Source organism: Macaca fascicularis, chromosome 7 (genome assembly GCF_037993035.2).
Source record: "Macaca fascicularis isolate 582-1 chromosome 7, T2T-MFA8v1.1".
NCBI classification, from domain to species: Eukaryota; Metazoa; Chordata; class Mammalia; order Primates; family Cercopithecidae; genus Macaca; species Macaca fascicularis.
Genome location: NC_088381.1, coordinates 103,607,129 through 103,622,555, shown reverse-complemented (window position 1 = coordinate 103,622,555; position 15,427 = coordinate 103,607,129). Strand labels below are relative to the sequence as shown.

Here is a 15,427-nt window from a genome sequence, read left to right as displayed (position 1 = left end):
TTCTCCCTTCTTTTGAATTAGTTGAGCAAATTTTATGATTCTTTTCCCTTGATTTATTATTTCAGTGATTGCTTTATGATTTATAGTGTACATCTATTTTTGTTTTGTTTTGTTTTCCGAGACTGAGTCTCGCTCTGTCACCCAGGCTGGAGTGCAGTGTGCAATCTTGGCTCACTGCAACCTCCGCCTCCCAGGTTCGAGTGATTCTCCTGCCTCAGCTTCCCAAGTAACTGGGATTACAGGCACGCATCACCATGCCCGGTTTATTTTTGTATTTTTAGTAGAAATGGGGTTTCCCCATGTTGGCCAGGCTGGTCTCGAACTTCTGACCTCAGGTGATCTGCCCTCCTCAGCCTCCTGAAGTGCTAGAATTACATGTGAGCCACCGTGCTCAGCTTGTGGTATACATCTTTAACTTGCCAGAGTATATACCTTTAAGTGATATTATACCACTTCCCATGTAGTATAAGAACCTTATAAGAATCTAATTCCATTTCTCCACCCAACTTTTATGCTTTTGTTGTCATATATTTTACTTATCCTGTTATCAGCCATACACTACATTATTTTGTTTAAACAAGCAGTGATCTTTTAAAGATTTTTAAATAATAAAAAGTCTCATATTTACCCATGTAGTACCATTTCCAGTGCTCTTCATTTCTTTGCATACTTTTTTTTTTTTTTTTTTTTTGAGACAGAGCCTTGCTGTGTCGCCCAGTCTGGAGTGCAATGGTGCAATCTTGGCTCACTACTGCCTCCACCTCCTGAGTTCAAGCGATTCTTGTGCCTCAGCCTGCAAAATAGCTGGGATTACAGGCATGTGCCACTACACCTGGCTAATTTCTTTTTTTTTTTTGTATTTTTAGTAGAGATGAAGTTTGCTGTGTTGGCGAGACTGGTTTCGAACTCGTGGCCCCAAGTGATCGCCTGCCTGGGCCTCCCAAAGTGCTGGGATTACAGGCATAAGCCACCATGCCCAGCCGATATTTCTATTCAGTATAATTTTGTTTCTGTGGGAAGGACTGCCTTTAACATTTTTTTCTGTGATGATGATCTGCTGGTAATAGATTCTTAAAAAAAATTTTTTTGGATACATAATTTGTACGTATTTATGGGATACATGTGACATTTTGATACATGCATACAATATATCGTGCTCGAATCCAGGTATTTAGGATATTCACCACCTTGAACATTTATTATTTATTTGTGCTGGAAACATTTCGAGTCTTCTCTTACAGGCTGGGCATGGTAGATAATGCCTGGAATTCCAGCACTTTGGGAGATCAAGGCAGGAGAATTGCTTGAGCCCAGGAGTTTGAGACCAGCCTGGACAACAATGCAAGATCCTGTCTCTACGGGAAATTTAAAAAATTAGCCAGGTATTGTGGCATGCTCTTGTGGTCCCAGTGTTTCAGGAAGCTGAGATGATGGGATTGCTTGAGTCCGGAGATTGAGGCTGCCTACAGTCAGCTTTGTTCATGCTCCTTCACACTAGCCTGGGCGACAGTCCAAGACCCTGTTTCAGGGGGAAAAAAAAAGCCACGCGTGTTGGCTCACACCTGTAATCCCAGCACTTTGGGAGGCTGAGGCTGGTGGATTGCCTGAGCCCAGGAGTTCAAGACCATCCTGGGCAACAAGGCAAAACCCTACCTCTACAAAAAGTACAAAAATTACACAGATGTGGTGGCAGCCACCTGTGATCCCAGCTACTTGAGAGGCTGAGGTAGGAGGATTGCTTGAGCCCAGGAGGTCGAGGCTGCAGTGAGCCGTGATCATGTCAGTGCACTCTAGCCTGGATGACAGAGCAAGACCCTGTCTCCAAAAAAAAAAGTCTCTTCTAGCTTTTTAAAAATTTTTTTTGAGACGTAGTTTTGCTCTTGTTGCCCAGGCTAGAGTGCAATGGCGCGATCTCGGCTCACTGCAATCTCCGCATCCTGGGTTCAAGCAATTCTCCTGCCTCAGCCTCCCAAGTAGCTGGGATTACAGGCATGTGCCATCACACCCACCTACTTTTGTATTTTTAGTAGACACAGGGTTTCTCCATGTTGGTAAGCTGGTCTCGAACTCCCAACCTCAGGTGATCCCTCCCTCCTTGGCCTCCCAAAGTGCTGGGATTACAGGCGTGAGCCACCGCGCCCGGCCTCTTCTAGCTATTTTGAGATATACAATATATTGTTAACTATATAGTCACCCTACCATGTTATCAAATGACAGAATTTTTTCCTTCTAACTAACTTTATGTTTATATGCATTAGCCAACCTTTCTTTATTCCCCCTCCTCTGTATGTGATGGATTCTTTATGCTTTTGTTTGTCTGAAAAAGTCTTTACTTTGGCATCTTTTTTTTTCTTTTTTTGAGTCGGAGTCTCGCTCTTTCGCCAGGCTGGAGTGAGTAGCATGATCTCAGCCCACTGCAACCTCTGCTTCCTGGGTTCGAGATTCTCCTGCTTCAGCCTCCTGAGTAGCTGGGACTACAGGCGCACACCACCACGCCCAGCTATTTTTTGTATTTTTAGTGGAGATGAGGTTTCACCATTTTGGCCAGGATGATTTTGATCTCTTGGCCTTGTGATCCTCCCGCCTCAGCCTCCCAAAGTGCTGGGTTTACAGGCATGAGCCACTGCACCCGCCCTTGGCTTCTTTTTTAAAGATACTTTTGGGAGGCCGAGGTGGGTGGATCACGAGGTCAGGAGATCGAGACCATCCTGGCTAACACGGTGAAACCCCATCTCTACTAAAGATACACAAAATTAGCCGAGTGTGGTGGCAGGTGCCTGTAGTCCTAGCTACTCGGGGGGCTCAGGCAGGAGTATTGCTTGAACCCGGGAGGCAGAGGTTGCAGAGAGCCAAGATCTGAGATCACGCCACTGCACTCCAGCCTAGGCGACAGAGCGAGACTCCATCTCAAAAAAAAAAAGATACTTTTGTTCTCTTTAGAATTCTAGGTTGATGGCTTTTTTCCCTTTGTTCTTTAAAGATTTTACTCCACTGTCCACTGTTTGTATTGTTTCTGATAAGAAGTCTGCTATTATCTGTATCTTACTTTTTATGGAAGATGTCATTTTCTTTTCTGGTTGCTTTTAAGACCTCTTCATCACTGATATTGAGGAGTTTGATTATCATGTACCTTGGTTAGTTTTTTTCGTATTTCTTGGCATAAGGTTCATTAAGCTTCTTGGATTTGTGGGTTTATAGTTTTCATCAAACTTGGAAAAATTTTGGTCATTATTTTTCACTTCTTTCTCCCCCTTTACGTTTAGAACTCTATTTACTACCGTATTAGGGAATATTAATATTAGATTATTAAGAAGTATTATTGGTATATTGGAAAGTCTCATAGTTTACTGATTTTTTTTCATGTTTTGGATTTTTTTCCTCTGTGTGTTTCATCTTGGATAGTTTCTATTGCTATGTCTTCAAGTTCACTAATCTTTTCTTCTGCCATTCTGTCTAGTTGATTTTTTACCTCAGAAATTGTAGTTTTTATCTAGTTCATCTTGGGCCTTGTTTTAAATCATCTATGTGTCTTCTTAACTTTTTGAACATATTGAATACAGTTAAAATAATATACTTCTCTACTAATTGTGACATCTCTTTCAATTCTAGAATTCCAGTTTATTATCCTCCTTCCTTATCCTGGTTTGTTTTCCTGATTCTTTGTGTACCTGGTAACTTTTGGCTATCTGATATTCTGAATTTTACTTTCTTATATTTTGGACCCACCCAGCAAATCATAAAAGCAATATATTTTGGGTATTTTTCTATTTCTATAAATTCTTTTTTTGTTTCGTTTTGTTTTTGGAGATAGGATCTCAGTCTGTCACGACCTCCTGGGCTCAAACGATCCTCCTACCTCAGTCTCCCAAGTAGCTGGGGACTACAGGTGCGTGCCACCACACCCAGCTAATTTTTTTTTTTTTGTTTTGCCATGTTGCCCAGGCTGGCCTCAAGCTCCTGGGCTCAAGTGATCTGCCCACCTCGGCCTCCCAAAGCGCTGGGATTACAGGTGTGAGCCACCGTGTGTGGTGGCTATAAATTCTTGAGCTTTTTTCCGGGATACAGTTAAGTTATTTGAAAACAGTTTTATTATTTTGGGTCTTGCTTTTATGATTTGTTGGGTGGGTCCATTTTGGGTTAATTATTGTCTAGTATAAGGCAATACCTTCCTCAGTATTTGACCCAATGCCCTACGAATTATGAGATTTTATTTTTATAGTCCAGCTTTTGGGAACAAGCACTGTTCCCAGTCCTGTGTGAGCACCTGGTACTGCTCCCTCCAATACTTCAGCATGGTTCTTCTGTCTTGAGTAGTTTCCTCATAAGTATACTATCATCATACTTAAAGGGGACTCTCTGTAGTCTCCTGGATTTTCTCTGTGTGTAGCTGTCTCCTCCTTGGTGCTGTGTTCTGTGAACTCTGATTGCCTTGGTCTTCCTGGGTGCTCGGCTTCACTTTCTTAATTCATGGAATTTGCTGTGTCCACCTGGATTTGCTTTCCTCTCGCCTTGACTTAGAAGCTGTCCTAAGGCAGTAAGCTGGAGTGGCCATAGGGCATACCTTGTTTGTTTGCTGTCTTTCAGGAATCACTTTCCTCACCTGATGTCTATACATGCTGAAACAATTAAAATAACACACACGGAAAAAGCAACAGTTTTCAAGACACTGGACATCAGTTGCTGATAATAAGAGGTTCTCTTAAATAAAGGAGACTGAACATTGGCTTTATACCAAACAACTTTGTCCCCATTTTTTACTTTTTTATATTTAGAGAAGGAATTTGTTGTCATAAATTGATTAGTGAAAAATGTTTGTCTTTCTCTAAGCTTGAATGTATTTATGGGTTCACAAAGAAATATCTTTTTGAGTAAAATATCTTTACTTAGAAAGTATTCAGTAGGTATAAATGGTAATACATAAATATAAATTGTATATGTTTATTAAATAAATGACTTAAAAATAGTATGGATTGGCTGGGTGTGGTGGCTCATGCCTGTAATCCCAGCACTTTGGGAGGCTGAGGTGGGCAGATCACGAGGTCAGGAGATCGAGACCATCCTGGCTAATACGGTGAAACCCCTTCTCTACTAAAAATACAAAAAAATTAGCCGGGCATGGTGGCGGGCGCCTGTAGTTCCAGCTACTCGGGAGGCTGAGGCAGGAGAATCCGGGAGGCGGAGCTTGCAGTGAGCCCACATGGCGCCACTGCACTCCAGCCTGAGTAATAGAGTGAGACTCTGTCTCAAAACAAAACAAAACAAAACAACAAAAAAAAATAGTATGGATTATCAGATTTGGCTGAAAATCTAAGAATGTGTGAACTGTAACCTGCCTATAAAAATAAACCAACTAACTATATGTGTGTGTGTGTGCGCACATATATTCAGATATATATAAAATAAATTTATATAGAGATGGGGATTTTCCCTGTGTTGCTCTGGCTGGTCTTGAACTCCTGAGCTCAAGTTATCTGACTGCCTCGACCTCCCAAAGTGCTGGGATTATAGGCGTGAGCCACTGTGCCCAGCCAAACTTGATTATTTTTAAAGAGTTTGATGTACAGTGTTAGTAAGTAATCCTGTATGCATGACATTAGATGCTTTAACATTCTTTAATTTGTATATAATGTAATATATGTTCTTTAATTTGAATCTGTCTGATTTGAAAAATGAATTTGACCTCATTGAACTGCTTTATGTATTTATGAAGAATTGATTTACTTTGCAGATTATTGACATAAACAGTGTTACTGATTGACCTTAATAGAACAAGCTTTTTCAAATATTGTAAATTGTCATTGTATTAACATTTTGTTTATTAAGGATTTTATTGCATCTGAAGGATTTTACGTGGCTTATAGGATTGAATAAAATGTGGAATAGAACAATTAATGATAAAACAAGCAACAACTGAATAGCTATCACTTAAAGGAAACATCAGTTTTCAGAGATGAGCTGATTACAGCAATAAGGCATTGAATTTGGTTCTTAGATTTCCTGGTACCTAGGGTGGAAAGAGAAATGTGTTGGGTTACAAGCTTTCAGTATCTTAGAAAAGAAAGAATCCATTTGTTGTTATTGTTTTTGGTTAAAACTTTTTTTAATTCTAAATTTATTCACTCTGTGTGTGTGTGTGTGTGTGTGTGTGTGTGTGTGTGTGTGTGTGTGATCTAATGTCTCTTCTCACTGAAGGGTACACATCATAGAACTAGACCTTGGAGAAAATAGCAGAATAGGTGATTAATACGTCTACTTTAATAAATGGCATCACCATCCTCTCGTCATAGGTTACTAAGACAAGAAACTTTCATCTTTAACAATGTGGTAGAAAAAGATAAATAATTTATGTTGAGACTCCAGCTGGAGTTGGAAATGTCTGTGGGGCAACTTCACATCTCCCAGCCCACTCCTGTTCTTTTCTGGCTTTATAATAATATTTGAATCTGTTCCTTTTTTCTCTGTTCTTCCATCATTTCTTTAGTTTAAATATTTATTGTTTCTTGCTTGAACTTTTGCAGCAACTTACTAGTTGATCTCCCTATGCAGGTCTTTTTTTTTCTTCTTCTTCTTGAATCTCTTACATGGTCCTGTCACAATCTGTCTTTTCTTTTCTTTTCTTTTCTTTTCCTTTCTTTTCTTTTGTTTTCTTTCTTTTTTTTTTTTTTTTTGAGACAGGGTCTCACTCTGTTGCCCAGGCTGGAGTGCAGGGGCATGGACTCACTGCAACCTCTACTTCCCAGGTTCAAGCAATTCTCATGTCTCAGCCTCCTGAGTAGCTGGGATTACAGGCATGCACCGCCATGCCCTGCTAGCTTTTGTATTTTTAATAGAGATGGGGTTTCATCATGTTGGCCAGGCTGGTTTTGAACTCTGCGCCTCAAGCAATCCACCCGCCCTGGCCTCCCCAAGTGCTAGAATTGCAGGTGTGAGCCACCATACCCAACCAGGTCCTGTAGCAATCTTTCTAAAGGACATTAAGAGCATGTCACTAGCCGGGCATGGTGGTTCACACCTATGATCCCAGTACTTTGAGAGGCCAAGGTGGGTGGATCACTTGACGTCAGGAGTTTGAGACCAGCCTGGCCAACATGGTGAAAGCACGTCTCTACTTAAAATACAAAAAATAGCTGGGTATGGTGGCAGGCACCTGTAATCCCAGCTACCTGGGAGACTGAGGCAGGAGAATCTCTTGAACCCAGGAAGCAGAGGTTGCAGTGAGCCGAAATCATGCCACTGTACTCCAGTCTGAGCAACAGAGCAAGACTCTTTAAAAAAAACCAAAAGAGCACGTCACTAACTGCTCTAAAACTCTCCATGGCTTCACGTTGCCTACGTAATACAGTACAAAATCCTTGGCCAGTATTTAAGACAATCTATTATCTGATCCTAGCCTACCTTTTCAGCTAAGTGTTGAAGTACTTGAATTATATAAAAAACAAAGCAGCATAATAACATTCTTCAAGATGTTTCTTATAGAAATGATTTTTAGGTGACACTGTTGCAAATGCATACTTCTTTTTTTTTTTGAAACGGAGCCTCGCTCTGTTGCCCAGGCTGGAGTGCAGTGGCATGATATAGGCTCACTGCAAGCTCCACCTCCTGGGTTCACGCCATTCTCCTGCCTCAGCCTCCCGAGTAGCTGGGACTACAGGTACCCTCCACCACGCCCGGCTAATATTTTGTATTTTTAGTAGAGACGGGGTTTCACCGTGTTAGCCAGGATGGTCTCAATCTCCTCACCTTGTGATCTGCCCATCTCGGCCTCCCAAAGTGTTGGGATTACAGGTGTGAGCCACCGCACCCGGCCCATACTTTTTTTTTTTTTTTTTGAAACGGAGTTTCGCTCTTGTCTCCCAGGCTAGAGTGCAGTAGCACGACCTCAGCTCACTGCAATCTCCGCCTCCCAGGTTCAAGCGATTCTCCTGCCTCTGCCTCCCGAGTAGCTGGGATTACAGGCCCCTGTAGCTGGGATTACAGGCCCCTGCCACCAATGCCCGGCTAATTTTTTTGTATTTTTAGTAGAGACAGGGTTTTGCCATGTTGGCCAGTCTGGTCTTGAACTTTTGACTTAAGGTGATCCACCCACCTCGGCCTCCCAAAGTGCTGGGATTATACTTTTTTAATGTAAATACTTTGCACGTTAAGTTGAAAGACATATGTTACATATGTCCTTATCTGAATTCTAATTCTCCTCTGAAGATGCAGATCCCCTTGTATCCCTACTCTAATAAGTGATGGATTCTCCTATGCCTGAAGAAGTCAGACTTCCTACTATTGTAATATTGCTACTGTTATGCCTCTGTTGCTGCTATTATACTTCAGCACCCATCTGAAAATTCATCTTGCTTTGGGGTGCATGCGTCTTGAGCACACCATCTTTCAAACTTTGTCACTGCTCTTATTTCTCAACCTCCTGGGTCACTTCATTAAGTTTATCAAGGACTTTGATACCTGGCTTATCATCTTAAGACTGCTTCACCTCTTGCTACCATTTTAAGGTCTTTTAATAGATAATGAAACTGCTCTTTTAACTTCTCATGTTCACTGTATTTGATACACTTAAATAACCACGCTACTATTCCATTTAAGCAATTACCCTTTTGCACACTTCTGTTACAAAAGTTCAACAAAAAGTTTCATATGAAAATGTACATGAGCTGATTTTTACATCATAATAAAATTGACCCTTTGGAGAGGGGACTTGAATTTCTCTGCTGAACAACCATTATTTATACTTGTTCCAAGGTTTCTTTTTTTTCTTTTTCTTTTTTCTTTTTTTTTTTTTTAGACAGTGTCATCTTGTTGCCTAGGCTGGAGTGCAGTGGCATGATCTGGGCTCACTGCAACCTCTGCCTCCCCAGTTCAAGCAGTTCCCCCACTGCAGCCTCCTGAGTAGCTGGGATTACAGGCACCCACTACCATGCCTGGCTAATTGTTGTAGTTTTAATAAAGATGGGGTTTCACCATGTTGGCCAGGCTGGTCTCGAACTCCCGACCTCAAGTAATCCGCCCTCCTCGGCCTCCCAAAGTGCTGGGATTAAAGGCGTGAACCACCGCGCTTGGCCTGTTCCAAGGTTTCTAACACTCTGGTACTATTTCCTCATATTACCACCATTCCAGTATCATTGTTGCCCACTAGTTGCCATCTCCACATCTCTCTTGAGATTAATAAAGGGGTCAGATCCCCACAATATTCTTTGGACATGTCTGCCACAGTTTAACTTCAATTCTAACTTCTTTTTTTTGTTTTTGTTTTTTGTTTATTTTTTGAGACGAATCTCACTCCATCACCCAGGCTGGAGTGCAGTGGTGAGATCTCAGCTCACTGCAACCTCTGCCTCCTGGGTTCAAGCTATTCTTGTGCCTCAGCCTCTGGAGTAGCTGGGACCATAGGCGCATGCCACCATGCCAGCTAATTTGTGTATTTTTAGTAGAGACGGGGTTTATCCTGTTGGCCAGGCTGATCTCAAACTCCGGCTTCAAGTGATCCACCTCCTTGGCCTCCCAAAGTGCTCGGATTACAGGCATGAGCCATTGCACCCGGCCAATTCTAGCTTGTCTATACATTTTTTTCAACTCGGGAGGGTGAGCTTTGCTCGTGTTGACTACTTCATGGGCCCAGAGCTGCTGTGAAATGTAATTTGTGGCTTCACTCATGCTCCTGTGATGGCCCTGGTGTTTTGTGTTTGACCAGACTTTTCTTATGTAACCAAATCACCAAATCCTACCTTTAATGTTGATATTTTCTGGTGTTCTGTCCTCCAGCTCTCTTTTGTTCTAACTCTTTATATCAGTGGTCCCCAAACTTTTTGACACCAGGGACCAGTTTCATAGAAGACCGTCTTTCTACAGACAGTGGGGGTGAGGAATAGTTTCGGGATAAAACTGTTCCACCTCAGAAGATCATCAGGCATTAGTTTTTTGTTTTTTGTTTTTTTTTTTTGAGACAGGGTCTTGCTCTGTCACCCAGGCTGTAGTGCAGTGGGACGATCTTGGCTCACTGCAACCTACACCCTCTGGGTTCAAGTGATTCTCCTGCCTCAGCCTCCCTAGTAGCTGGGGCAACAGGCATGTGCCACCACCCCTGACTCTTTTTGTATTTTTAGTAGAAATGGAATTTCACCATGTTGCCCAGGGTGGTGTGGTCTTGAACTCCTGACCTCAAGTGATCCGCCCACCTTGGCCTCCCAAAGTGCTGGGATTATAGTCCTGAGCCACTACCAATCAGGCATTAGATTCTTATAAGGAGGGTGCGTTCTAGATCCTTTACATGTACAGTCTGTGATGCCTGTGCCATAGCTAATGATATTTATGATACCAGACTGCCACTGCCTTCCCATCACCCTTATATCTGAAAGCTTCTACTCTTCTTTAAAATCTCAGGGCAGAATCTATAGATAGCCTCTATGAAGTCTTCCCTATCATGTGGGTATAGGAGCTTTTTGTACACTATGCATCTTTCCCTCTAATAATTTGATTTTTTTTATTATGACATATTTATTTATTTACATGTCTTTCTGAGGGCAGATGTGTGTCTTCATGTTCATATTCCTTGACTTAGCATAGTGCCTGGCATATAATCAGTGTTCAGTAAATATTATTTAGTTCATGATGAATATATTAGGTTGGAGGGGAGCAAAATTGCTGTTTTGTGAGCAACTCGTGAGCAAGCAACTGACAGTGGTAGAAAAGACATGTAAAGTCAGCATTCCTTGGGTTGTCTTAAGTATCAGTGCAAAGAAATGTGGTTCATAAACTAATGTCCATAATGTAATATAGAAAAACAAACAAATATATAAAACAGGACTTTAGCTGAAAAATATTTATGACATTATGGCAGAGGTTATAAGATAATCTTCCTTGTTAAAAACTTTAGACAAATTAAAACAGAGTTTAATTGAACAAAGAATTTGTGAATTGGGCAGCTTCTCCACCCCTCACTATGTTGCCCAGGCTGGTCTTGAACTCCTGGCCTCAAGTAATCCTCCTGCCTTAGCCTCCTAAAGCACTAGGATTACAGGCATGAACCACTGTTTTTAAATAAAACTTTTGATCTTCGGTTTAACTGTATATAAAATAAAAATAATAATACCTCAAATATGAATGAAAAAATGAATTTGAACCACAGTTTACAGAAAAAGTTCAAACATCATTTGACTTTTCATAGGAACCTTAAGGAAATAAAATTGAATCAGCGATGTTGTGACTTGCTTAACGTTAAGAAGTAGAATTTGTTCTTAAAAAAACAAATTGAGGGCCGGGCACGGTGGCTCACGCCTGTAATCCCAGCACTTTGGGAGGCCGAGGCGGGCGGATCACAAGGTCAGGAGATCGAGACCACGGTGAAACCCCGTCTCTACTAAAAATACAAAAAATTAGCCGGGCGCGGTGGCGGGCGCCTGTAGTCCCAGCTGCTCAGGAGGCTGAGGCGGGAGAATGGCGTGATCCCGGGAGGCGGAGCTTGTAGTGAGCCGAGATCGCGCCACTGCACTCCAGCCAGGGGGACAGAGCAAGACTCCGTCTTAAAAAAAAAAAAAAGAAAAAAAACCAAATTGAGTACCAGATGCAGTGGCTCAAACCTGTAATCCCAGCACTTTGGGAGGCTGAGGCAAGCAAATCACGAGGTCAGGAGTTTGAGACCAGGCTGGCCAACATGATGAAATCCCATTTCTACTAAAAATACAAAAAATTAGCTGGGCGTGGTGGTGGATGCCTGTAATCTCAGCTACCGAGGAGGCTGAGACAGGAGAATTGCTTGAATCCAGAAGGCTGAAGTTGCATTGAGCTGATATCGCACCACTGCACTCCAGCCCGGGCAACAGTGTGAGACTCCATCTCAAAAATAAATAAAATAAAATAAAATACTGAGTAGAAATCCCTGAATGATCTTGATGTGGTTTAAATTCTATACTTCTGTCTCAGTCTTTATTAGAAATGGGTAAATTAGGGTCTGGGTGCAGTGACTCACACTTGTAATCCCAGCACTCTGGGAGACCAAGGCAGGAGGATTGCTTGAGCCCAGGAGTTTGAGACCAGCCTGGGAGACATAATTAGACCCCCATCTCTACAACTTTTTTTTTTTAATTGGCTGGGCGTGGTGACATGTACCTGTTGTCCCAGCTACTTGGGAGACTGAGGCAGGAGAATCATGAGCCCAGGAGGTCGAGGCTGCAGCAAGACCCTGTCTCAAAAAAAGAAAAGAAAAAAAGAAATGGGCAAATTAGAAAATTATTTAAGCTATGTGTTAGAAAACAAAGGAGAATTAAATGAATGAAAGGAAATAAAATTTCTTGTTGATATTTATTTCAAAAAATGCAAGGAAGTCACCTAGCAACGATTACTCTTTCCTTTTCCACCCAAACCTAAAATAGAATAACTAGGATAAGAGGTGTGTTTGTGTTACCAAAAATTTGTTATTTTTATATGTGAATTCTTTTAAGTTGGTAGCTTCAAGTTTCCTAGTCGTCTTCCCTTTTCCATCAATTGTTCTTAGGGATAAGCTACTTACTGTAAATACGCCATTTCTTATGAAATGTGTTTAATAAAAATAATTACCCGTTCTTGCTTGTATCTTGTTCCTTGAAATGTGAAAATGATGGATCTGATCTGATCTCTATCTGATCTGATCTTCACAGATAGTTTGAGAACCATTTGAATGAATAGATACAGTACTTTGCTAAATTTTGGGTAACTGCAAAGGAGTAAAAGAGTTAATGGTATCGTAAAAGAGAATCATGTCAAATATGAAACATGTTATGAGTATAAAAGAGAAGAATCATATCTAAATGAGTGGCTCAGAGAAAGCTTCATGGGGCAGTGACATTTGATCTGTGCCTTGGAAGATGATGATTAGAATTTCAATAGATAGAAGTGAAGGAAGAGAGCCTTTTGTAGTTCATAAGCGTGATGATTGGGTTTTCACATTCATATATGAGATGTACCTCCCACAAACCTTTTTATGATGTTGGCACATTATCCATCTGATATGATTTTTTTTAAAAAAAGACATGAAGGAAAAGCAGTTAGGATAAGAGCACAGACATGAATGCAGGCAAGTGGAAGGCAGTGGTCCTTCTAGCTTTTAAAAATGAAGATATTAGACCTCAACCTTAAAATTTTGATTTAATAGCAAGGTAAATAGAAAAGAACTAGTGTTTGTGAGAGATACTGTGGAGAGATACTTTATGGATTAGGTAACCAGATTTTTTTTTTTTTAAACAGAGTGCTGGAATGCAGTGGTGTGATCTCGGCTCACTGCAACCTCCACCTCCCGGGGTTCATGCCGTTCTCCTGCCTCAACCTCCCAAGTAGCTGGGACTAAGGCGCCCGCCAGCACGCCTGGCTAACTTTTTGTATTTTTTAGTAGAGACGGGGTTAGCCAGGATGGTCTCAATCTCCTGACCTCGTGACCTCCTGACCTCGTGATCCGCCCACCTCAGCCTCCCAAAGTGGTGTGATTACAGGCCAGAGCCACTGTGCCCAGCTGGTAAACAGATTTTAATCAAGATTTCAGAAATGGAGATGATGCCACTTCTCTGACTGTATCACTCTACTTTTTAAAACCCTGTTTTACTGGCAAATTCATAACAGGAACATATTTCTTTATTTCTTACCTCCAGCACCACTATCAAGGCTGTTCAGCCTACACACTGAAACTCTGTAGCGCCGGGCGCGGTGGCTCACGCCTGTAATCCCAGCACTTTGGGAGGCCGAGGCGGGCGGATCACAAGGTCAGGAGATCGAGACCACGATGAAACCCCGTCTCTACTAAAAATACAAAAAATTAGCCGGGCGCGATGGCGGGTGCCTGTAGTCCCAGCTACTCAGGAGGCTGAGGCAGGAGAATGGCGTGAACCCGGTAGGCGGAGCTTGCAGTGAGCCGAGATCGCACCACTGCACTCCAGCCTGGGCGACAGAGCCAGACTCCGTCTCAAAAAAAAAAAAAAAAAAGAAAAAGAAACTGTATCATTCCTTCTCTTATGTTTTTTTTCTTTGTGAGACAAGATCTCACTCTGTCACCCAGGTTGGAGTGCAGTGGCACAATCTCAGCTCACTACAACCTCTGCCTCCCAGGCTCAAGCAATTCTCCCACCTCAGCCTCCCGAGTAGCTGGAACCACAGTTGTGCACTACCACGCCCAGCTAATTTTTTGTATTTTTTTGTTGAGATGGTCTCAAACTCTTGAGCGAGCACAAGTGATCCACCCACCTCAGCCTCCCAAAGTGCTGGGATTGCAGGCATGAGCCACTGCGCCTGGCCCATTCCTTCTTCCCATAGTCAATACTATTACTCAAAATGTAGTCCACAAACTGGTACTAGTTTACTGACTGTTATTACAGGTCTGCAACAGCTTAATTATGGAAATTGAGTATGTTGAGAAGGTCATCTCAGTGGGTCATCTCAGTTTGACAGTACTGTGATATCCAAGCACGTGATTAGTGGACTTGTCTTATGAAATGGGGTGTAGATCAATCCTGGTGCTTTTCACCTTATTTTCTAGTAATACATTTATTGTAAAGCGTTGGTCTGTGACAAATTGGAATTTAAAAACAAAAACAAAAACACTCATCCTTCACTCGCAGTTTGAGAACATGAGCTATACAGTGCATTTAGAATTAACTTCCTCTGCTTTTATCCTCTGTTGTTTCAAAGTATATTTTCTCTTCCCAGTGTAACAGGATTTTTCTTATTCAGTGTAATGCATTTCCCAGTATATAAAACCTCTTTTTACTTCTCTATAATTTAAAGTATTTGCATTGTGCAAAAACTTAATGTTTACAAAATGTCTGCCTATATTTGTTTTAGCCACTTTAGATTTTAAATTTCCAGATACCATACGTTTAATTATTTTCAGTATCCAAAAGAATGTCTTTGAGTGTTAGGGAAATGGTTCAATGAATCAGGAAATTATCTGTTTTGGACATGTAGAACTAGATACAGAATATTGGCAGTACTGTTTTATTTATTTATTTATTTATTTATTTATTTATTTATTTATTTACTTGTAGAGATAGGGTCTGGCTATATTGCCAGGCTGGTCTCAAATCCCTGGCCTCAAGCTATCCTCCCACTTCAACCTCCCAAAGTGTTGAGATTATGGGTGTGAACCACCATGCATGACCAGTAGTACTGTATTTTGATTACTCTCCTATTATCAGACTACTCAATTTAAAAAATGACATTATTTTGTATTCTATAATAATGGTATACTAATAGCTAGCTAGTCTTCAACTGCGTAAATGTGAAGGTAATGCATTTGCTTGCAACAAATATCAGTAACTTGATGATATAACAATGTGTAATATCTAGACATAGGGGGAAAAAATTGCTTTTCTCAGTCTAATCTCCATGAGCTCTTCTGCTCCTTTTTATGTTAATTCTTTTCAAACTGCCCAAGAAGGTAAAGCTCTCAGATTCACTTAGCGAG

At 41.3% G+C, this 15,427-nt stretch overlaps 1 protein-coding gene and 1 non-coding gene across 14 annotated transcripts in view; both read left to right on the top strand.

Annotated features, from left to right (window-relative positions):
• Positions 1 to 15,427, top strand: part of RALGAPA1 (Ral GTPase activating protein catalytic subunit alpha 1) — a 275,782-nt gene that overhangs the window by 9,269 nt on the left and 251,086 nt on the right. The window lies entirely within an intron of this gene.
• LOC123575025 (small nucleolar RNA U13) lies at positions 12,883 to 12,986 on the top strand. Its single transcript, XR_006700195.1, has one exon. It is a non-coding gene; the product is annotated as a small nucleolar RNA U13 (small nucleolar RNA).